We start from the raw sequence: 26,257 nt of genomic DNA on the forward strand, positions 1-26,257 counted from the left end.
TTTTGAGGTGAGAACATTGAAGATCTAGTTTCTCAGCAATTTTCAAATATACAATATGTTGTTATTAACTATAGTGACCATGCTGTGCAAATGATCTCTAGAACTTATTCATCCTATCTAATTGAATATCTAACTGAAACTTTATACCCTTTGGACAACATCCCCACTCCTCTCTCACACACACACCCCAGCCCCTAGCAACCATTCTACTCTTTGCTTCTATGAGTATGACGTTTTTAGATTTCATGTTTAAGTGGAATCCTGCAGTATTCATCTTTCTTTGTCTGGCATAATGTTCTCCAGGTTCATTTGTGTTGTCACAAATGACAGATTTTCTTATTATGAAGGCTGAATAGTATTCCATTGAATATATATAGCACATTTTCTTTGTCCATTCGTCAGTTCAGCCAAAACTTAGGTTGATTCCATATCTTGGCTATTGTGAGTAATGCTACAAGAATATCTCTTTGTGTACTTATTTATTTATTTTTAGCTCCCACAAATAAGTGAGAACATGTGATATTTCTCTTTCTGTGCCTGACTTGTTTCACTTAATATTATTCTCTCTAGGTCCATCCATGTCGTTGCAAATGGCAGTATTTCATTTCTTTTTATAGCAGAGTAGTATTCCATTGTGTAGATATACCACATTTTCCGTATCCACTCATCTGATGATGGACATTTGGGCTGGTTCCCACTCTTAGCTATTGTAGAGTGCTGCAATGAACATTAGGGAACAGGTATACCTTCGACTTGATGATTTCCATTCCTCTGAGTATATTCCCAGCAGTAGGATACCTGGGTCATATGGTAGATCTATCTGCAATTGTTTGAGGAACCTCCATACCATTTTCCATAGAGGCTGTACCAATTTGCAGTCCACAAAAAACAGGGGGGTGGGGAGGGAAGAAGACATAATAATTACAATTCCTTGAAGTTGATACGACAAGTGAATAGAAAGGACATTGTTGGGAGGGAGGGGGGAGAGGGAGGTTTAGGTAATTGACACAATAATCAGCCACATTGTATATTGACAAAATAAAATAAAATTTGGAAGAAAAAAAAAAAAAAGAATATCTCTTTGACATACTGATTTCAGTTCCTTTGAATATACACGCAGAGGTGAGATTGCTGGATCATATGGTAGTCCTATTTTTAATTTTTTGAGGAGCTCCATACTTTTTTTCATAATGGCTGTACCAATTTATATTTCTACCCACTGTGTACAAGGCTTCCCTTTTATCCACATCCTTGCCAACCCTTGTTATCTTTTGTCTTTTTGATAATAGGTATTCTAACAGGAGTGAGGTGATATCTCGTTGTGGTTTTAATTTGCACTTCTTTGATGATTAATGATGTTCAGAATTGTTTCATATATAAAATACTTGTATGTTTTTTTCTGAGAAATGTCTATTCAAGTCCTTTATTTGCCTGTTTTTTTAATGATGTTGTTTTCTTGCTATTAAGTTGAGTTTTAAAAAACTATATTTTGGATATTAACTGTTTATCAGATATATGGTTTGTAAACATTTTCTCTCATTCCATGAGTTGTTTTTTCCCTCTGTTGATTTTTTCCCTTGCTGTGCAGAAGCTTTTTAGTTTGATACAATCCCAGTTGTCTATGTTTGCTTCTGTTGCTTGTACAAGGGTACTTCAAAATGTTTGTGGAAAAACAGAATTAAAAGATAATATGAATCTTTCCATGAACTATTTGAAGTACCCTTGTATTTTGGGGGTCATGTCCAAAAAAATCATTACCCAAACCAATGTCAAGAAGCTTTTCCTCTAGTTTTCTTCTAGTTGTTTAATAGTTCAAATCTTAGATTTAAGTCTTTAATACATTTTGAATTGATTTTTATTTTATGTGTGATGTGAGAAAAGGGTCCAATTTTGTTCTTCTGAATGTGGATATCCAGTTTCCCTAGCACCATTTATTGAAGAGACTACTTTTTCCCATTTTGTATTCTTGGCATTCTTGTTGAAGATCAGCTAGCTATATAGGTCTGGGTTTATTTCTAAGTTCTCTCTTCTGTTCCATTGGTCTATGTATCTGTTTTTATGACAATACCATGCTGTTTTGACTATTATAGTTTTGTAGCATATTTTGAAATCAGGTAGTGTGATGCCTTCAGCTTTGTTCTTTTTGCTCAAGATTGTTTTTTCTGTTTGGGGTCTTCTGTGGCTTCATACAAATTTTAGGGTTATTTTTTTCTATTTCTGTGAAAAATGCCATTGGAATTTTGTTAGGGATTGTACTGAATCTGTAGATTGCTTTGGAGGGTATGAACACTTTAACCATATTAATTCTTCTAATCCACAAACATGGGAATTCTTCTTATCCACAAACATGGGATATCACATTTAATTGTGATATCTTCAATTTCTTTCATCAGTATTTTATAGTTTTCACTGTACAGATATTTCACCTCCTTGGTTAAATTTATTCCTAAGTATTTTTTCTATGCTATTATAAATGGAATTGTTTTCTTGATGTCTTTTTTTGGATGGTTCATTGTTACTAACTTGCTTTCGACTTACATTAATGTACATAATAAAGCATGTACCATCTTTTCCCCTTCATCCCTCCATCTTAAGAGACATGAGTATGAGACAAATTAAGAAAAAAGATAAGAGTAGTCAATAATAGCATTTTAGTGTCCCCACTAATTTTAACAAAGCTAAAATTAGGTAAGGCAATATATCTGTGGTGGAACTGGCCAAATATACAGCTATTGAGAAAATTTATAATTTTTGTTGCTGTCAAATCTATATGTTAACTTTAGCACCTGAAAATCAAAAGGAATTCTATTTTAGTATGAAATAATATAAATAAACTTATATTCTACTCTCTTTCCTGTATAAAGTATTTTGCTCATTGACCATTTATAGTTTACTTAAAAATTATGTATCATTAGCAGGATAAATAAGATGGATTGAATAACCTGGATATCTACTTACAATTGTACTAAAAGCTTGTGGATATATAAAGAGAAAAAATTAGCTATAAGTTTCAACTCATATTTTTCTGCCTCTTAAAGAGCATGAGAATCATATACCAATTTTTTTTGTCCTTATTCACAGAGGCAAACTTACCCTGGATTTTACCATTTTAGAAATGAATCAAAGTTGAAATAAATGAGCTCAACTGCATTGTTTCAGGATCTCTTGAGGTGGATTTTCCTGTTCTTCACTAGAATGAATTTAAAACTAGAAATAAAAAGGTATGAGAAATTACTTGCATGTGCAGTATTTTTTAATAGAGTTAAGACCATGGAAGATCTCTCTTAAGATTTGCTAGCTTCCTGTTTGTGTCCCACTTGTATCATTATACTCTTAACATGCCCCATTTTTCAATTTATGGCTTCTAATAACATTTGATGGTGTCTTTTTCCACTGGCCCATATGGAGGACGTTGATTGTGTTGTTCTGATAACAGTATGAAATATAGTTTGTGGTTGCTTTTTGGGCTAAAAGAAACTCATTACAATTTCCTGTTCCTCTGTGTGTTGCCAAAAACATTATTGTTGTTCAGGTCTGGAGATATTTTTTGAGTCTGTGACTACTTTTTAGATTTTTATATCAGTACATTTTGTAGATGCAGGAAAATTTGGTGTAAGAGTTGGACTCCAAATAATCAGGGATCTCCCAACCAACTGACCTTTTTGGGGGGAGCATTTCTTATAAGTTTCTAAGGAGATTCCATGTGTGCAGTTCTTTTTATGTACCAGGCAGTATAAAGGATTGGAACCGTTAGCTATTCTGCAAGTTAAGATTGTGAATGAATCAATCACAAGTCGGAAAAGGAAATTTTAACAAAAGGTTCTAGTTCTCTAAAGCCTTGCTACTCGAATGTGGTCTACAGACCTGCAGCTTCAGCATCACCTGGATGTCCAAAATGCAGAAACTTAGGCCTTACACAAGACCTATTAAATAAAAATCTGCATCTTAATGAGACCCCAGGTGATTTGTGTTTACATTCAAGTCCCAGAAGCACATAGTTGGTTTCTACTGTCAGCACACTAACTCCAAACTTATCAGCAGATGATGTTTTTGTAAAGCATTGAAGTTTTGCAGAAGCAAACTGCTTTGTAAATACAGCCTGAATTATTTTTGTTTTGATATGAAACATGAGTAAATTAACCTTGGTCAATATCATCAATTTAATTTTTATTTGCTATTCTAAGGTTAGAATAGAAAATACAAAAGTTAATCAAACATCAAAAATTACATGTGAAAAACCAAAAACCTACAAACATGTTATAAATGTCCATGTGTGTTTAAGTATATTAATCTTCAAAATCATGCATTATTTTTATTACTTGAGTTGTTGACAGGATAGTTACTTTTGACTTATATGAGTGCAAAAATGCCACTGGGGAAGGGAACATATGTTTTTCTGTTCTCAAAATTCAAAACTGGCTGAATGAATTAAACTCAAACTTATGAAAATAATTCACCTTCAGGCTGAGCCTTTCTCAGCACAGTGACAACCAGAGTCTGATGGCGACTTCAGTGGCATTTGTGAATACCTGTAATGATAGGCTTAAATAAGGGACATTTCCTCTGTTTAACATTCGCGGTTGATGATTATGTCTGAGAATTGATGGTAAAGTGATCCATGATATTTTCTCTATTATTTTAATGCCTATTGATCTGATGGTTGAGAAATGTTTTCTTGGATATTTTCATTTTTTTCCCCTTCTTTCCCCTGTTCTTTTCTTTCTTCTCCTATCTCTTTCACACACACTCTCACTGGAGAGGGCGAGGCGAGAGTGTTTATATGTATATGAGACACATATATATTTCTCATTTAATTATTTGATTGTCTATTATGTGCATGGCTTTGTTTCAGACTACAAAAATATTCAAAAGGAACAGAAGACATAAGTCTTGTCATCCAAAATTTTCCAAGTTTTTTATATTTTCCTGAGATAAAATACCCCCTCTGGTCATGTCTTACCTGAGTGTTTTTCTTTCTGTCATTATGTATTCAAGGCCAGTTACTACTATTTTTTACTTATTTTCTTTTTTCTCCTTTCTCGCCACCTCTGTTTCTTTATAAGCAGATCAGTTACTATGGAAACACTGTTCTGGGTGTGGTGACCACAGCAAGTTATATGTGATTCTTAAAATATGAGTACACAAAACCAAGATCACACATCATCCTTCTGATTTGCCTCATGTCTTGTTTCCAGATATACTTTGCTTTGACTGAGGTGCTGTCATCCTGTAAAACAGCTTTTATGTGGTTCAGTGCACTTGAAATTTTATTTTAGACATAATTAACAAAAGAATTATGTTAACTACAAACATATTTATATTAAGCAAAAATTTCATTTTTTTTAACATCTTGCATAATTAACAAGATATAACAGAAACGTGTGCTGATTTGGTCCTAAAATTGAGTAGTATCCAATTTCACGACAAATTAACTAAGCTCCATAAATTCTGAAAAGAAATCAAAACAAATGAATATAAATCATCAAAAAAAAAAAAAAAAACACAAAAGCTTTTTAAGTCTGTGTTTTCAGATCCATGGTAGGTTGCCTGTGGAGTGGAACAGGAAAACTTTTTTTCCCTCATCTCATGTCACGGAGTGAATGGTATCGGGAAGAAAAACTTTTCCCCTACCAATTCAGGTTCAAGTGGTGGGGCCTATGAATTAATTGACAATATACTCAGTAATATGTAACTCAATAGCCAGAGGGAAGAGTATATCAGTTTAACAAAAGGGTGAGAGGTTAGGGCTTCAGTAGGACTGTGTGGAAGGTTCTACTGGGCCTTTTTATCCTTATGCTAATGGCAGTCTCCTTGGCTGGAAGCTTGGATTAATGGCAACTGTATTTTTGGAAGGCTCCATCTTAGTTGGATAAGGAAAATTCAGGTAAAATTTCTTTCCACTGATCCCTTCAATGACTTTTAAAAACTTTCTTATTGCACTTATGTTAAAAAAAAAAAAAAAGCTATGTTTTGCATTTGTCATACATGTTAATCCCTATTATATTCAAGTAAATTTAGGAAATGCAGGTTAATACATACTTAGAAATTATGTCTCTGCCTTAAATAAGGAATTTGAGATTTAACCTCTATGCTCACTATGGAATATTAGAATTGGTTAGCGTGATGATGGGGTTCAGGACGTGCTACCCAAAATATGGCACCTCGGCATTTGAGGAAACAGCTAGAGCAGGGAGGTTACTTTCACCTTCCCCTCACCCTTCTCTCCTGAAGGTCATAAAACCTAGGAAGGTCACTCTCTGACCTTCTTTCACCCTCCTCCCCTGAAGCAGGTCATGAGACTCTCATGTGAGAGGTGCCCTCCCTAGACCTGGAGGAAAGGAAGAGCCTTGTCTTTGAAGGCACAGAGCAACAAACTCAACTTTTCTCCCCCTTATGCAGTGCCTGGTAGATGGTAAGAGGACCTCACCTTGGACCAAGCATTTGAGAGATTTATATGGACGTGAATGGAAACATGGGCACTGGTAGAATGTCATCTCTTGCAGAGTGATGGTCTGGTCCTATAAAATACATGTGTTTTACTTCTATCTCATTAGTAACTTCTTAGTCAATATCCTGTACGGTAGAAGCATTGTGTTTGGCGTCAATCTCCTCACCTTGAGGTTCTTTGGATTTTCAGACCGCTCCTTACTGCTCAGGATTTTCCTCTGGGGTCTTTGATTTCTGGCCTCTTTCCCTGGTTCCATATTGTTCTGCTGCCCATCTTTCTACCATTAGATTGTAGCTTCTTAAAGTAATACATAAACATAGCTAAAAATGTAAATATGTAACTATTTATAATTCTTCTGATGATTTCAACCACCCTGAGAAAGGGAAGTGTTAAATGATTCAAATAGGGTGTATAAAAATGGTGATTTCAATGACTATTCTCCTTTGGGGGTATTCAGTCTTTATCTGCTAGTATGGCTTTCCTACAGTGTTTTTTTTTTCAAAATAGATTTGGGTTTGGAAACTTGTAGGCTCACACATTATGTGCTTTCCAACGCAGAGGAAGTGAGAAACAGCAGAATGTGTTCCATGGTTATTTGAGCCAAAGGCGAGTCAGGTGCCCTGTGGGGACAAGAGCAGCACAGGGGACTGTCACCCTCCCTTTTGGATCAGCCTCAGGAGCAGAGGCAGCAGGGATGGAGAGCTCTGGACTCCTCGGGGGCAGGGCCCGAGCACAGATGTCCTGCCTAATTCACAGGAGGTTCCCACATGGTGCTGCAGGAAGACCCTTTGTAGCTTCTGTCCTTTAATAGAAGCACCTAGATTTAAAACAGGATTTTGTTGACATTTTCTTTGAACAAACGTATCACCTTTAGTCAGGCATCATATTATTATTCATTAAAACATGCACCTTTAAAGTAACCCATTTTTATCTAGAGGCTGCTTAAATTGTAGATTTCTGTAATAATTTTAAAGTAGGTTGACCGTAGGGTGAAAAGGACACTAAAATGTGTTAAGCATTTGAAAACTGAAAGAAAATTGGAATGATTTAGAAGTAATTTGTGAAATTTTTATGTTTAAGGAAACATCATGTCAGTTCCAAATATGTATTTCTTTTTTATGTGCTCAAATTTTATGACTTTGTCAGTATGCATATCCATGATTTGTGACTAGTTTTAAAAATATGCATAACTTAAATGAGTGATTTGTTATAAGATTACAGCCAAATATTTTCATTCTCTTCTCCTTTTGTGATATTTGTCAGTGATATTTTATCATTTTCTAGTATTAGCCACTACCCTTGTAACTGGCATATTTATATTATGCATGGATTGTCCAATTGTCCAGAATCCTATATTGCAAATTTTCTGGGTTTATCTAGATTAAGCTTCTTTCTTTCTCTCTCTTTTTCTTTCTCCTTCCTTCCTCCTTCTTTCTTTCCTTCCTTCCTTCTTCCTTAAATAAAGGAACCTTTCTTATAGGATTAAAATTATGAAAAAGACCCAAAAGGTTTCCATTGATAGGAAATGAAGACCATGTTTTTTTCATCTGAAACCGTTTTCAGACACACAGAGAACTCACCACTATTCTCTGATGATGTGGTACCAGAAAAAAGAAGAGGGCCTGTATCCAGCTTCCTCACACCTCCTCCTTTAACACATGTTCCCTCTATGAGCTTGGCCACGGTGCTAGAAAGTTCTTTGACTCCAAATATGAGCTTTGAACCTTTTAATTCCACTATAATTATTTTGTTCTCTGTAGTCTAGAAAGTTTTCTTGGGTTCCAAGTATTCCTGTTTTAAAAGTGTGAATTCTCTTCAGAAGGCTTAATTACCATTTTCTATTTAATAAGACAACGTTGAGTGACAGAGAGTAAAATGATAGGCAGGCATAATGTACAAGAAGGGTTTTACAGGTGGCTAGTAATAGAAAATGATTCTGATAATTCTACATTATAGGTCAGTCAATGCTTTCTATATAGAATATTGATTCCATACATAACCTAGGGTTTGACTGTTGAAGCATATGGAGGAGAACCCCTTTATATTTGAAAATGTATTGGAAATAATTTTATAGAAATCTTCTGACATGACAGTGATCTCATAGATACATAGATACATGGGTCAGACTGCCTAGTATAATAATATGGGGCCACCAACTAGGAACACCGTAGACCCAGAAGGATATGATGGTTTATATAGGCCTCCATATGGGGAATTTCATGGGCCTGTTGACTATCCTTCTGCCTTTATGCCAAAATCAGATGTGGTTCTGAAGAACGATTAAGAAGGTATGTGTCTCTTAGTACTTTCACACCCCCAACCTCTCCCCTCCCCCAATTTGGGGAACTCTATGTCTTGAGACCACTATCAAAAATATATTCTTTGGTATGCCTAAATGTATGGATTCTTGAGACTCAAAAAATTCCTAAACCAGCAATAAAATATATATATATATATTTTTTTTCCTCCTTTTTGAAAGCCCTTGAAGTGTTGTTCCAGCTCAGGTTCCTCCGACTTTGGGAGGCAGTAGGAATGAACACCTGTGGAAGAAAAGAGGTGGGGTAAGATAGGACAGAGAAAGAAGTCAAACTGTGAAGAAGACCTGGCCAGGTCCAGTGCCCAATCCAGTGGGCACCTTTGGATCAGGTCCCTTGAGTCAAAATAGCTGGACTTTTGTGCCCCTGCCTGGCTCAGTGACAGGTTGCAGGCTTCCCCAGGTAGGGTGAGGCCACGAACTAGGTGGCTTTCTGCAGCTAAAGCACATCCTGAAGGAGCTGCCTGCTGGAGGCTGCCTGCTGACTGCATTTCCTGTGGCTACACAGGGACACGTCCACACTAAGTCTTCATTTTCATGATGTCTTCACCTACCTGACCTCTCTCTGAATGGTGGAATATTAATTTTGTGGTTTCTTTATCATTTTATTATATTAGCTTATTTCCCCAAAGTGTTAGAGCTTGTAACTTCTACCACATGAGTGTTGCATAAAGATTAAGAATAGGGGCTCAGTTCTGATATTCTGCCTCCACCTTTCTTACCAGCTGTTTAGCCCGGGGTCCATTTCTTAACATCTGTAACTTCAGCCTCCTCGTTTGTGACTTGTTAGATGATTAAATGAGTAATGTATGCTCAAATTCATTGGCTGAGCATCCAGCATATTGCATGTGCCAAGTGAGGAGTTATTAATGATAATTTTTATTTATTTTTTGACCAGTAAGGGGATCACAATCCTTGGCTTGGTGCTGTCCACACCATGCTCAGCCAGTAAGCGCACCAGCCATCCCTATACAGGATCCGAACCCGCAGCCTCGGCGCTACCAGCGCTGCACTCACCCAAGTGAGCCAAGGGGCTGGCCCAATGATAATTTTTTTTCATCATTATTCTATACCTTCACTGGATCCAGAATTTAGAGACTGAGAAATTTTCTAAGTGCACTGATCAATATTAGAAGGTTCCAACTCCCAAACATATCTGCCTTTTAGGCATCATGGCATCAAAACAAAAACTATGTTAAAATAATTAAATAAGTGCAAGGCAAGGGGTGAGAGAAAACACCATCTGGCAGCTCTCTGTGAGTCATTTAGGAGTGAGTTGGAAGATAATGAAGGCCATTGCATTCTGGTCATGGATGGATCCTTCTGCTTGGCTGGTGGTATAGCCTTTCTCTGAATAAAAATAGCCCATGCATCCTTTACCACAGCTCAGTAAACACATTATGTGAATAAAAATAAAAGGATGCCCAACAGAATCTTTGTGGAGATTTACTACAATTTATTTTGTTTCCTAGTGTACCCATGAATTTCAGTACAATTAACAGTTTTATCTGAAGAGCAAGGCATTTGTTTTTTGGTTGTTTGTAGTCAGTTTTATACTGTTTTCCTAGTGGGACTGACCATATGAAATCCTCATAAGAGCCACAAAATAATCTTCAGATTTAAAGCAGAGTGGTGGCTTGAGCACAGTACTGCATATAGAGACACAAATAAAAGCTCAAGTTTGGGTTTGGTCACCTACCACCTGCAAGGACATTGAGTGTCTTCAGCAAAAAGGTGATGCTAATACATCTTGTAATGTTTAGATGAGAGCAGACGACACATGAGAAAAATGTTTTCTAAATGCTCTGTAATTATTAGTTTATCATGATTAAATATATAAAGCTACTTTATTGATTAATTGATTATATATATATATTTGTGGGGTATGGAATTGAATATTAATACATGTGTACAAGATGTGGTGATCAAATCAGGATAATTAATATACTCATGTTTACAAAATGTAATCTATCTTTGTGCCCCTTAACTAGTTTCTCACTAATCCCCCACTCCCTTTCCCAACTCTAATAACTATATTTCTCTTCTCTTTTTAAAATTTTTTATTTCATTTTATTTTATCAGTATACAATGTAGTTGATGTTCATGTGTCTTTACCGATTCCTCTCTCCCCGCTCCCTCTCCTGCCTCCCACCCATCAATATCATGTCTGTTCACTTGTTTTAACAAGTTCAAGGAATTGTGATTGTTGTTGTCTTCTTCCCCACCCCACCCCCGTTAGTTTGGGTATTTATTTTTAGCCCCCACAAATAAGTGAGAACATGTGGTATTTCTCTTTCTGTGCCTGACTTATTTTACTTTATATAATTTTTTCTAAGTCCATACATGTTGCTGCAAATGGTAGTATTTCATTCTTTTTTATAGCAGAGTAGAATTCCATTCTGTAGCTATACCAGAGTTTCCATATCCACTTATCTGATGATGGACATTTGGACTGGTTCCAACTCTTGGCTATTGTAAGTAGTGCAGCAATAAACATTGGAGGGATACAGGTATCCTTTCGACATGATGATTTCCATTCCTCTGGGTATATTCCCAGCAATGGAATAGCTGGGTCATATGGTAGATCTATCTGTAATTGTTTGAGAAACCTCCAAACCATCTTCTATAAAAGCTGCACCATTTTGCATTCCGACCAACAGTGTAGGAAGTTTCCTTTTTCTCCGTAACCTCACCAGCATTTATCATTGTTACTCTTGGATACTAGCCATCTCAACTAGAGTGAGATGGTATCTCAGAGTGGTTTTGATTTGCATTTCCCAGATGCTGAGTGATGTTGAGCATTTTTTCATGTGTCTGTTGGCCATTTGTATATCTTCCTTTGAGAAATGCCTATTCAGCTCCTTAGCTCATTTTTTAATTGGGTTACTTGGGTTTTTTTGCTGTAAAGTTGTTTGAATTCTTTGTTTATTCTGGATATTTATCCTTTGTCAGATGTATATTTTGCAAATATTTTCTCCTGCTCTGTTGGTTGTCTTTTAACTCTGTTAATTGTTTCTTTTGCTGTGAAGAATCCTTTTAGTTTGATATAATCTCATTTGTTTATTTTTCCTTTGGTTGTTTGTGCTTTAGGGGTCATATTCATGAAGTCTGTACCCAATCCTACTTCCTGGAGTGTTTCCCCTATGTTTTCTATAAGGAGTTTTATTGTTTCAAGGTGTATATTTAATTCTTCAATCCATTTTGAATTGATTTTGGTATATGGTAAGAGGTAGGGTCTATTTTCATTCTCCTGCATGTGAATATACAATTTTCCCAGCACCATTTGCTGAAGAAGCAATCTCTTCCCCAGTGTGTAGACTTGGTGCCTTTGTCAAAGATCAGATGGCTGTAGGTGTGTGGATTGATTTCTGGATTCTCTATTCTATTCCATTAATCAGTGTGTCTGTTTTTATACCAGTACCATGCTTTTTTGGTTATTACAGCTTTGTAGTATAATTTAAAGTCAGGTAGTGTTATGCCTCCAGCTTTATTTCTTTTTTGCCCAGAACTTCTTTGGCTATTTGTGGTCTTTTGTTATTCCATATAAATGTTAGGATAGTTTTTTCCATTTCTGAGGAAAATGTCATTGCAATTTTAATGGGGATTGCATTGAATTTGTGGATCACTTTGGGCAGTATGGACATTTTCACAATGTTAATTCTGCCAATCCAAGAGCATGGGATATCTTTCCATCTTCTTGTGTTCTCTTTAATTTCTCTCAACAATGGTTTATAGTTCTCATTGTAGAGATTTTTCACATCCTTGGTTGACTTTATTCCTAAGTTTTTTTTTGTTTTTTTATTCATGGCTATTGTAAATGCGCTAGCTTTCCTGATTTCTTTTTCTGCATGTTCAGTGTTGGAGTATAGAAATGCTACTGATTTTTGTGTGTTGATTTTGCATACTGCAACTTTGCCGAAATCATTTATCAACTGTAAGAATTTTTTCGTAGAGCTTTAGGCTGTTCGATATAGGATCATGTCATCTGCAAACAGGAACAGTTTGACTTCATCTTTTCCAGTCTGGATGCCCTTTATTTCCTTCTCTTCTCTGATTGCTCTGGCTAGTGCTTCCAACACTGTGTTGAATAGGAGTGATGAGAGTGGGCATCCTTATCTAGTTCCCGTTCTTAAGGGAAAAGCTTTTGGCTTTTCCCCATTCAGGATGATATTGGCAGTGAGCTTATCATATATGCCTTAATGTATTATTGTGATCCTTCCTTCCTTCCTTCCTTCCTTCCTTCCTTCCTTCCTTCCTTCCTTCCTTCCTTCCTTCCTTCCTTCCTTCTTTCCTTCCTTTCTCATTTTAACTCCCACTTATGAGTGAGGACATGAAGTATTTCTCTTTCTGTGCCTGGCTTTTTTCATTTAATATAATTTTCTCAAAGTTCATCCATGTTGCAGCAAATGGCAGAACTTCATTCTTTTTTATGGCAGACTAGTATTCCATTAAGTATATATACCTCATTTTCCTTATCCAGTCATCTGTCAATGCACATTTAGGTTGGTTCCGACTCTTGGCTATTGTAAATACAGCTGCAGTAAACATGGGATTGCAGGTATTCCTTCAACATGGTGATTTCCATATGTTTGATAAAGATGCAGAGCTGATAAATGATTTTGATAAAATTGCAGGATATAAAATCAACACACAAAAAACAGTAGTGTTTTTATACTCCAGTAACAAACTAGCAGAAAAAGAAATCAAGAAAGCAAGCCCATTTAAAATAGTCACTAAAAAATGAGATACCTAGGAATCAGTTTATCCAAGGAGATAAAATATCTCTACAATGAGAACTACAAATCACTGCCAAAAGAAGTTAAAGAGGACACATAAAGATGGAAAGACATTCTATTCTCCTGGACTGGAAGAATTAACATTGGGAAAATGTCCATACTACCCAAAGTGATTTACAGTTCAGTGCAATCCCTGCCAAAATATCAATGACATTCTTCACAGAAATATAAAAAATAATCCTAACACTCATATAGAACAACAAAAGACCCCGAATAGCCAAAGAAATCCCGAGCAAAAAATATAAAGCCGGAGGAAGGCATAATGTTTCCTGACTTCAAAGCAAAACAGCATGGTACTGGCATAAAAACAGACACTCAGACCAATGGAACAGAATAGAGAACCCAGAAATCAACCCACATACTTACAGCCAACTGATCTTTGACAAAGACACCAAGAATGTACCTTGGGGAAAAGACAGCCTCTTCAATAAATGGTGCTGGGAAAACTGGAAATCCATATGCAGAAAAATGAAACTAGACACATACCTCTCACCATATACCAATATCAACTCAAAATGGATTAAGGAATTAAATATAAGACCTGAAACTATAAAACTTCTAAAAGAAAACATAGGAGAAACACTTCAGGATATAGGACTGGGCAAGACTTTATGAATATGAACCCCAAAATGCAAACAACAAAAGAAAAAAAAAAAGGGATTATATCAAACTAAAAAGCTTCTGCACAGCAAAAGAAACAAGAGAATGAAAAGACAACCTACAGAATGGGAGAAAATATTTGCAAACTATGCATCTGACAAGGGATTAATATCCAGAATATACAAAGAACTCAAACAATTCAACAGTAAGAAAACAAGTAACCCAATTAAAAAATGGGCAAAGGAGCTGAATGGACGTTTCTCAAATGAAGACATACAAATGGCCAAAAGACACATGAAAAAATGCTCAACATCACTCAGCATCAGGGAAATGCAAATCAAAATGACACTGAGGTATTATCTCACCCCAGTTAGACTGGCTATTATCAAACAGACAGGGAATAACAAATGGTGGTGAGGGTGTGGAGATAGAAGGACACTCCCACACTATTGGTGGGCTGTACATTAGTGCAGCCATTATGGAAAACAGTATGGAAGTTCCTCAAACAACTACAGATAAAAAGCTACTTTTGAAGGACAGTTTCACATTGTGATTTTAAGATTAAACTTAAAAAATGTCTAAAAATGACTAAACTGACTACTAGTTCCTAGCCTTGTGAAATTACCTAAATTTGGGGAGGGAATTTACTTGTGGATATTACTTAAATTTTGATGCCTCAGTTTTCTCATCTGTAAAGTGGGGATAATGATATACTGGTTCATCAAGTTGCAATGGAATGGTCTGGAACAAACACTTGGAGTTCAGTGCCTGGCAGAGTGCTTATTTGGCTGCTAGTCTTATTATTTTAATACAAGAGTAAACAGGGGTCTTTTTTGTGTGTGTTTTGCACTGTTAAAATTGATACATTTGGGGGCAATTCTGGAATTTTTAAAAATATTTTAAATTTAATTTTGTTTAGTGACACCTCCTAACTCATAGCTGGCTTCTGGAGAGATTGCAATGACAGTAAAATAAAAACAGGGTACAGACCCTTGAAAAGAGGATAGTAGGAGAGTAGTTTTAGGGTTTTTTTAAAAAGATATTTCTATCATCAAATTGATTTTAATGCTTAAAAAGCATGGATTTAAAAAGCTTACAGTAAAATGTAGAGGAAAATGAACAGGTGTGGAGGTTTCAGGCTTGAGGTTATAGTTCCCCTCTGCTCTGACAAAAACAAGCATCTATGGACATTGAACAAATCATTAATATCACTGGCCCCAAAAGAGATGGATGGTCAGAATCAGCGCTTCTCAAGCATGGCCACATTTGAATCACCAGGAGTGCTTTTAAAAAATAGTATAAGGAACTCAAACAACTTTACAAGAAGAAAACAAGCAACCCAATTAAAAAATGGGCAAAAGAGCTAAGTAGGCATTTCTCTAAGGAAGATATCCAAATGGCCAACAGACATATGAAAAAATGCTCAACATCACTCAGCATCCGGGAAATGCAAATCAAAACCACATTGAGATACCATCTAACCCCAGTTAGGATGGCTAAAATCCAAAAGACTATGAACGATAAATGCTGGCGAGGCTGCGGAGAAAAAGGAACTCTCATACATTGTTGGTGGGACTGCAAAATGGTGCAGCCTCTATGGAAAATGGTATGGAGGTTCCTTAAACAATTGCAAATAGATCTACCATACGACCCAGCCATCCCACTGTTGGGAATATACCCAGAGGAATGGAAATCATCAAGTCGAAGGTATACCTGTTCCCCAATGTTCATCGCAGCACTCTTTACAATAGCCAAGAGTTGGAACCAGCCCAAATGCCCATCATCAGATGAGTGGATACGGAAAATGTGGTACATCTACACAATGGAATACTACTCAGCTATAAAAACGAATGAAATACTGCCATTTGCAACAACATGGATGGACCTTGAGAGAATTATATTAAGTGAAACAAGTCAGGCACAGAAAGAGAAATACCACATGTTCTCACTTATTGGAGGGAGCTAAAAATTAATATATAAATTCACACACACACATACACACATACACACACAAACCGGGGGGCGGGGAGGAAGAAGATATAACAACCACAATTATTTGAAGTTGATACAACAAACAAACAGAAAGGACATTGTTGGGGGGGGGGGGGGGGAGGGGGGAGGGAGGGAGGTTTTGGTGATGGGGAGCATTAATCAGCTACAATGTATATCGACAAAATAAAATTTAAAAAAAAAAAAATAAAAAAAAATAAAATAAAATAAAATAAAAAAAAAATAGTATAACTGGCGCCACCAGGTCCTCCTCCTCAGAGCCACTGAATGATCTCTGTGCGGGGAGAACCTGTCTACAAGCTCCCCAGGTGTTTGGGATACACAGTGAAGGTTACGGACCACCCAACTGGGTGATCATTAGGGTCTCTTCCCACTCTGAAATCTTGTATATCTGTAGATCTCTCTTTACTATAGTATGCATATAAAGAGTATTTCTTAAAATGAAAACAGGTATATAGCAGTTTTTAGAGAAGGTAAAGGAATTTGATTTAAGTTATTAGCTTCTGAAAAAAAGCAAGTTATTTTCTGAACATAACTACAAACCATAAACCTCTCTTGCCTCATGAGAGATGTGACGATTTCTACTTCATCTGTGCAGGCTGTAGACTGGACTCAGTTGTTCCCTTTACACCTTATCTCTGTTTTTCATGTGATAAGTTTTACCCTTGTAGAAGCTTGGATCTAACAGAGGCAAAATACTTAATGTCACATTTAAATACCACACATAAGGCCTCACCTCTGCTGTGCACTATAAGAAAAGATGAAAAAAGAAATGGGAAAATATTTCCAGAGAGACATTTTCTCAGCCATTGATCTCAGCACAGAGCATCAGCCTGGAAAAAATGTTTTTTGTAATAGAAATATTCAGTGGAGAAAACCCAATAATTTTCATTTGTATCGTTAAAAACGATAGAAGGAACATATGGCTTAGATTAGGAAAGTGAATGTTAGCTATGAGGCTGCATTTGTAAGAGACATTAATTAGGACTGAGAGTACCTCAAGTACTTGACCAGGGAAACAAATTTGTTTAATAAGCTTCATGGTTTGCAGATGCCTTTCCCTCTTCCTTCACTATGATTCCAAATAACGCAGTTTCATCTGTGCAGAGCTAAGCACACTTGAGAAGTCACATGGCTTTTGTGCTTCACTCCATGTGTGGAAGCAAGTTGACATGACCCTCAGGTGGGTAAGGTATCACTAATGGCAAAATACACCCAGGTGAGGGCATCGTCAAGTTTAATCAGGATCTGATTTTAAGCTTGATCTATTCAGGCTTTGTCTTTAAAGAGGCCTCCATTCACTGGAATACTACTGGCGAACGCTGATGTGTTGTTTCTGTTCTTGGAGCCGCTCTGCTCTGGGGTGTGCTGGAGTGGAGGACACCGCACCCGTCCTGTCTTGTGCTTAGGTCAGCTCCTGCTGCTTCCTTTGATCAGTGGCTGATAAAATCTCCCTTGAGCTTTATGGAGCTGATGAAAGCCATGTGTCTGGGCTAAGTCTTTGGAACTTGATTTTTGGCACTATCATAATGTTAATATCCATGAGTACATTTTAAAACATGAGCACACAAGGCCTTAGATACATGGAATTCTCTGGTGAATACTGGCTGGAGCAGCTGACATGTGGGTTATGTTGAACCCTCAAAATCATATACTGTATCAATTAAGCTAGGAGAACTGCAATGACTCTCGTGGGCCAAATAAACATTTCTTGTAAGATCTCTACTTGCTTAATTGCTAGCCTTGAGTTTTAGAGTCCTTGCTACCCTAATTGAACTCATTTTAATATAATTAAAAAATTTCAGCTGTTTTATTGGTTATTGGTGAGGAAGGCAAAGGTCAAATGCAAATTTGACCATCCATCACAAATTAAAGTAACATTTGTGGGATGAAATTGAAAAGTGGGGTATGTGGAGAAGTAGACCAGGGTAAGAGTAAGGTGCTTGAGCCAGACTTCCTGGCTTTAAGTCCTAGGTTTACTACCTGCTTTCTGTAAATCTCAATCAAGCTACTAAACTCTCGGTGCCTCAGTTTCCTCATCTGTAAAATGGGTATAATGACAGATTGAATGAGTTAATACTTGTAAAGTGCTTAGCATAATATCTACACATCAAAAGCACTCAATAAATGCAATTTTCCACTGGGCTGAGCCCCACACTGATAGTCCTGTTAATATGAAGTGACTATATTCTTTTAGAATCAGGTTGTTTCTGTGAGCCTAATCTAATATTCTCCTTGTGTTTCTGAGGCTGGCACCAAATGGTTTTCTGATGCTAGAGAAGTAGTGTGAACCCCAAATACCTAACTGTCCTTATTTTTAAAGTATAGATTCAATGCTGCTTATAGGTATAATGGGAGAAAAAAAATAGACCATTCTTGCAAATACTTTGAGCTCTCCTGTGTACAGCAGGACCAGAAGGTGGTAAGTATATAGTTCAACTATCAGTAAAATCTCCAAAAAATAATAGTAACTCCTTTCTTTTTTTTTTTTTAGCTTATACTTATGAGTGAGGACATGCAGTATTTCTCTTTCTATACTGGCTTATTTCACTTAACATAGTTTTCTCTAAGTTTGTCCATGTTGCTGCAAATGGCAGAATTTCATTCCTTTTTATGACAGATTAGTATTTCCTTGTGTATATATACATTTTCTTTATCCAGTCCTCCATCGATGGACATTTAGGTTGGTTCCAACTCTTATTATATTGTGTAATGACAAAACAAAAACAAAAATTAATTTAAAAAAAATGTTTTTAAAGGGTATAGAAAATGAGTATGATATGTGATCCTTTACTTAAAAGTCTTGAAAAGGATACATATTTATCATATGCTGTTATCACATATAGAAAATAATAGTAACTTCATGATATGAGGAATTTTTCAGTAGATAATTTTATCTTCTAGATCCCTGAATCACAATGAGAAATGTTATTGAAATATATGTGATTCCCAGACTGTGTCCCTGCACGTATTTGCTTTCAGTCCGTCGTTTATTAAAAACAAAACAAAAACTCATTTACTTGTTTATTTTTAATATACCCCACCTAGTTCCAGAAGGCATTTAAGGCCACTGAAAAGCACTTATTGAACATGTTCAGAAAATAGGAGTTAGAATCTTTTTATCATTCTGTGGCTTTCAGTATCACTACTTGATGGAAAGAAGTCAATGGTATTTTTCTTCCCAGGTTCATTTAGACATATATCTTTGACTGCCACGTGTGTTATTCATTAAAATCCAATAGAAACCAAGTAGGAAACTTTCTCCTAAGGAAAAGCCACTTGTTAGAGAGTTCAGAATTAAATATCATTTATTTCTATATTATAAACTAACCATAAAATTATAGCAAAGTGGTCATGTTATCATAGTTCTTGACACCTCACTGGCTATCCTTTTGTTTGACCCCACCCAATCTTCAGTTCCTCTAATGTGTTTGTGGTTTACTTTTTTCTTAGCCTAATTGGGTCATATTGTAAGAGAGGAATGTGGGGTGGTGAGAGTTGTTTCCTTTGACATATACTAGGACTTTAGTAAATGTTGATGTTTCCTTCATATGGAATAATCAATTCGAAGAAAATTGAAGGACTATTGGAGATTGGGTTATAGTGCTACCATCCAACCAACTGTGGGAGCTTGGGCAAGACACATTTCCTTCAAACTCAGCTCTTCATCTACAAAATGAAGAGGATGAGCTAGTTCTATACTTTCCTTCCTAACTAACATGCAATGATCTTAAGATACTACGAATCAGCATAATTGTAAAGACTTTAGAAAAGTTGCATTACTGCCTAAAAGGATAATTCCTTAAAATTGTGTTTACTTTGTACATATAACACAAAACCAAAAGATTGAGGTTTTTATGTACTTAGATATCTGACACAGATAACCAAGGCTTTTCATTCTGTTTTTTTAATCATTTTAGTATCCTATTCTTATTATTATGTACCCCTTGACTTCTATTTTATTTACTCTTGGAGGTAGGTGTATTTATGTATTTATTTATTTGCTGCACAAAATGAGGACATATAATTGATTGGGAAAGAATATATTCTTGTCAGGCAAGTTGCTGACATTAATATGCATTAATTAAAGAAATATTTATTCAGTAGTCTAGTAAATAGGAATAAACCAATGAATAACACATGGGGCTTGCCCCAAGATGCTCATGCTCTTGTGGGAGTACTGAAAAGTAAATGGATAGTTAGAAAACTGTGTGATGGAGATGATGATGGGGTAGTGCCGAGTGCGAGACGAACACAAGTGGGGCCTGGTCTAACCCCAGGAAATCAGTGCAGAGTTCCCAGAAGGCCTGGCATCATCAGAATCCGAGATTGTTTCAGGCGGGGTCAGCAGCAAGCGCAGGAGCTTGGAGGAGAGAGAGAAGCACCGCGTGTGTCCAGGAGCTGAGGGTCACTGACAGCGTGTGTCGGGGAGTGAGGGGAGAGAAGGGGGCAGCAGGGAGAGATGAGGCTGCAGAGGTACGAAGGAGTTTGGGGTTGATCCTGAGGATAATGAAAAACCATTGGAGAGTTTTCCTAAAAGGGGTAACATGTACTGTGAACATTTTTAAAGCAAAAACACTGACTAGAGTGTGGCAAATGGCTTGGAGCGGAGCAGAACTGGAGTCAGGGAGATCAGTCAGAGCACTGTCACAAGCCAGGCCACAAGGGACGGTGGCGTAAATTAAAGGAGAACAATAGAGAAAGGGAAAAGACAGATTCAAGGAATATTAAGGAGATAGAATAAACAAGATTGGGTGATTGATTCATTCAAAAATATTTGTTGGATTTTTGTTTCTGGTCATTGTGGAGTAGCTGGTATTGGACATACCTTCCCACTGTAAATAACTATGTAATCTAGACAAAAAGAATACAAAACAATATTCACAGGCACTGGATAGCAACTCAGTGTGGGGCTGTAATCCTAGAGGAAGGGCCAACCCATGAGGTAAGCTACAAATTCACACAGGGTTTCTCTCAGAGTGCATTTTTCAGGCACTGGTGTAGGGAGAGAGAACCCAACTAGAGAGCATCAGTTTTGCCAAATGAGAGATATAAAGATCAGAGTTTGTGGCTGTTGAGTTCTCTGAGATTTGGGGCTAGTGCACCAAAAATAGGGGAGAAGCAGAGAAGAAAACGCAGACATAGAAATTTCTCTCAAGTCTTTGGTCAACTGTTGGACTATGCAAGTACAGAGTGAAATTCAAGGGATTTGGAAGAGAGCTTCTTCAGGAAGGCCTCCAGCTAAGCAGTCATTAAAGTGCAGGGAAGATGTTGGAAAGCAAGACCCTCTGTAGCGGAGAGACCTTAATGAAATCCCTACGCGGTTAACTGGATTCCAGAAGGGCCACACTGTAGGAGTGAGTGTCATGATTTAGGAATAAAAAAGAAACTAGAAAGACCACTTTAACAAAGCCTAAAATCAGGCCTCAACAGGGTAGGGTAGACCTTCAGTAATTTAACTGCCTGCCATTGCAAATCTCAACCTTCTTTAGAAGAAGACAACATAACACAGTGCCTCCGTAATGTATTATCCATATGCTCAGCATTCAGTAAATTACCACACACTCTGAGAAGCAGGAAAGGTTTCTGATAATCAGGTGATAAAACAGTAAATAAAAGCAAACCTAGAGATAGAGCTAACAAGAACTTCATATTTATAGAGCACGTACTATGTGCAGATACTATTTCAACTGTGAACAAGACAGAAAATCTCTGAACTCATGGAATCTAATCTCTAGAGATAAAAACAGACAATATGATGAATAAGTAAAATATTTGGCTTGCAAACAGTCTCCAACTTGTGGTTTGACTTACAATTTTTCGAATTTACAATGGTATGAAAGCAGTATGCATTCAGTAGAAATCATACTTTGAATATCCCCCAAACCCCAAAACATCCTGTTTTACCACTTTCAGTACAGTATTCAATAAATTACATTATTAGGCTAGGCTAAGCTGTGATGTAGGTTAGGTGTATTAAATGTATTTTTGACTTGCATTGTTTTCTATTCAGGATGGGTTTATTGGGACGTAACCCAATGGTAAGTCAAGGAGCATCTGAATTAGATGGTGAAAAATGTGATGGAGAAAAAGAAAGCACAGAAACAGCACAAGGATTGTAAGAGTGTGGGATTTTAATAGGAGGCCAGAAAAAGGCTAAATGTGTGTGGCTGATGGAGGGGAAGTTAAAGGATGACATCCATGGTTTGAGCTTGTGCTTTTAAATTGAGACAGACAACGTAAAAAAGAGGAACTTGTTTTTAGGAAGATGATATTTGGGGAATGTTTAGTTTGAAATACCCTTGAGACTTAAATTGGAATTTCTTAGTAGGCAAATAGGTACATAAATTTGGAGAGCAGAAGATATCTATTCTAGAGATGATAATTTGGAAGTGATCAATATATGATAAAAACAATGGCTAACAGTATAATATAAGAAGGGAAAAACCCTGACATACTTCAGGATTTAGAATACAGACATGAGATAGAAAAGGATAGCAATGAGTAGTAAATAACTGGACAGATGGGAAAATCCAATAGAATATATGGTTACAGAAGTCAAGTGTTTCAGCAAGAAGTGGTCAGCAGTGCCAAGTGCCAAGAAATCAAATCAAATAAGTACTACCATGTTTTCTTGGATTATGAAACAAAGGATGGGTAAAAATTAGTGAAAATTGTTTTGATCAAAATGTGGGGCAGAATCCAGATTACAGTGGGATGAAGAGAAAATAAGAGATAAATCTATTAAGATATAAACAACTCTAAGTTTGGTTATAAAGGGCAGTATTTAAAGAGGGTTCTCAGGTTATGCAAGTGTGTGTGTGTGTGTGTGTGTGTTAAGATGTAAAGACTTAAACACATTTAAGTGTACTTTAAAGCTTTTTGAAGGACTACTTAACTGTGCAGTCTATTGGCAGCAGATGAGAGCGTGATCATGTCTAGGTTCAGCACATGGTAGTCTCATTTCTGGGATAATTCTTCAGTGCCACTTGAGGCACAGAGGAAACTGTTTTAGCTCTTGCTACACAGTCACTCAGGTGATATTATAGCCAAATCTTGCACACCGGAACTTCCAGCTTTATGTCAGATTCTTTCTCATTTAACTTGATACAAGTAGGTTTCTTTTCATTCAAAATAGTAAAAGGAGAACAACTTTATGGCAAGTTTTCTTAGTAAGGTTACTTAGCATTGGCTCAAGTAAAGTTTTATCCTACAATTTATATACATCTCCAATGAAAAGAAAATTGCTGCAATCACTATTTTTGCAATTGAAATCTAAAAATTAGTTTGAAACAGATACAACTTTTATCTACATAGTTGAACCTTCCTTTGTGTTTACACACATTATTCCTTAAACAGGGAGAATTTTTTAAAATGTTAATTACAGTCTAGATTAACCACTGGGCCTAAATTATAGTAATTGATATTTTTGCCAGGAATTAAACATTTCCAAAACTTATAAAGGAAGACTTCTCTGGAGATAGGACTTTTTCTATTAATGGATAATCTAGATTGTAATTAATATTTTTATAAGCAAATATGTACATAGGCAAAGTGTGAATACTCTCAGAAGCCCATTATCTTCATCATTCAAGTTTAAAATAAGAAATATTAATTCAAGATGATCCTAATTAGATTTCCAGGAATAAAATGATAAAAATATTAGAGTATTTCTGAAAATGTACAAAAATGTATAAAATGAAAATGTATAAAAATAATTTTGAAGTACTTGTTTATACTAATGAAAATAAATTGTGACAAGAACATTATGCCCATTGAATATATTAGAAGTGAATCTATGAGCTTGCTCTGACAAGATATAAAAACAACAAAACTAAGTTATTTTATCAACTACTTTTTGCTTTGAAAAGTGAAAAGAAATTTACCTATTTGAAATGCTTATTTTTCCAAAAACCATTCACTTTTTGAGATGTTCAAAATGTCAGACTAATTTAGGAAGTTTTCCCACTTTTAATGCTTTCTGCAGACTCATCTTGACATCTTTTGCATTAAAGAATATCTAGTTATCCTAAAGTGTGTCTTTATTCACAAATGAAGACAGATCATCAAGAAAGATATGCTATTTCAACAAGTCATTTTGAAGGACTAATTATTGTTTTATTAAACTGCTAATGCTCAAAGTGATCATATGACACTTATGCTATCTTGGTCCTGAGTAAACTTGAAAACAACCAAAAGAATTTAGTGGGAATAATGACACTCTGTAATGCTGCTGGAGGGAGTATATTGAACAGGATGACCTGCCTTGCTCCTCAAAGCCTGGGGGAAAGATTATTCTCAACAGGGCATGAAAGCGGATACCGATCTGTGTTCAATCAGCAGTTCCAAAAGTCTGGAAATGTCTTGAAATATAATCTCATTTGGTACGTGATTTATATTCAATTAAGTTCATATTTTAAAGATGAATATTATTTATTATTTGGGTATCAAAGTAAATGGAAGTCAAATTTTCACCGCAGTAGGCTAAAAGTGGTTTATAGAGATGAGCAATTCACATTTTGCACACACATAACTCCTTCTGAAGAAACTTACATAAATTGATCTGGTGTAATGTTGGATTTGGGTTTGAGTTTAGAAACCTAGGATTTATGCTGTTGTCTACATAAATCTGAAGTGTGGCTGCATTCCAGCCTCAGATGGTCTGGAATAATGGCCATGCCTCCCTATAGGTCAAATGAACCAAGGCTTCTCAAAGGAGAGCTTTATCCTTGGCCTCCCCTCCCTCCCCCTACTTTCTTACCAAGGTCTTGAATACTACTGGGTTCTTTGTTTCAAACTTTGAGGACTCTTGGAGGACACTAAACAGCTAAAGTCTGCTGGATTATAATATTCCCCTGCTGCTTAGAATGGAAATCTGAGTGCTGTCACCTCACATCGCAATTTCCATGGGTTTCTGGGTTTTCCTACAGTTTCTGGCAAGACACATTAAATAATATTTATAGCTTTTTAGGACCCTTCTGTATGAATGAAAGTGACCAGTTAATCCTCTTAGGTGTTGGTGGGCTCAAGAGAATGAGCCTGCCTGTTAGTCATCCGGTCAGGCATCATATATGATAAAGGAACCAGAAACTTGTTCTTGTGGTTTAAAGCCAAACCTGAATTTAGTTTAAAGAAAGCACCTGATTTCTCAAAGGAAGACATAGAAATGGCCAACAGACACATGAAAAAATGCTCAACATCACTCATTATCAGGAAAATGCAAATCCAAACCACATTGAGATATCATCTCACTACAGTTAGACAGGATGTTACCAAAAAGATAGAGAATAACAAATGCTGACAAGGATGCAGAGGAGAAAGGGGAACTCTCCCTTGTAAATTGGTGCAGCCATTATGGAAAATGGTATGGAGGTTCCTCAAACAACTACAGATAGAACTGCCATATGACCCAGTAATCCCACTGCTGGGTATATGCACAAAGGAATGGAAATCATCATGTTAAAGGGATACCTGCACACCCACATTCATCACAGCTCTATTTACAATAGCCAAGACATGGAGCCAACCCAAATGTCCATTGACAGATGACTGGATAAGGAAAACGTACTCAATGGACTACTACTCAGCCATAAAAAAAGTGAAGTCCTGCCATTCACAGCAACATGGATGAACTTAGAATTATGTTAAGTGAAATAAGCCAGGCCCAGAAAGAGAAATACTACGTCTTACTCATAAATGGAAGCTAAAACAACAAATGAAAAAGAAAGAAGAGAAAAAGAAAGATACAACAATCACAATAATACACTGAACTTTCAAAAGGAGAGAATAGAACTGAGGTTACTAGAGGTGGGAAAGAGGGAGATGGTGTAAGGGAGGAATCGATAAAGGGCCACGAAAAACAATAACATTGTAAAATATTGAATACACTAATTATCCTGATTTGAGCATCATGTGTTACACATGGATGTGATATGCACCTCTGTACCCCACAGACATGTACAATCAATTGTGTTTCAATAAAAATAAATAAATAGATAAAAATAAAGACAGCACATGACCTAATTCGTGACCTTGCTTTGACACCTTGGCTGGGCCATGGTGCTGGCCAGATATTTGGTCAAACTTTAT

The sequence above is a fragment of the Cynocephalus volans genome, chromosome 1 (genome assembly GCF_027409185.1).
Source record: "Cynocephalus volans isolate mCynVol1 chromosome 1, mCynVol1.pri, whole genome shotgun sequence".
Classification (NCBI taxonomy): Eukaryota; Metazoa; Chordata; class Mammalia; order Dermoptera; family Cynocephalidae; genus Cynocephalus; species Cynocephalus volans.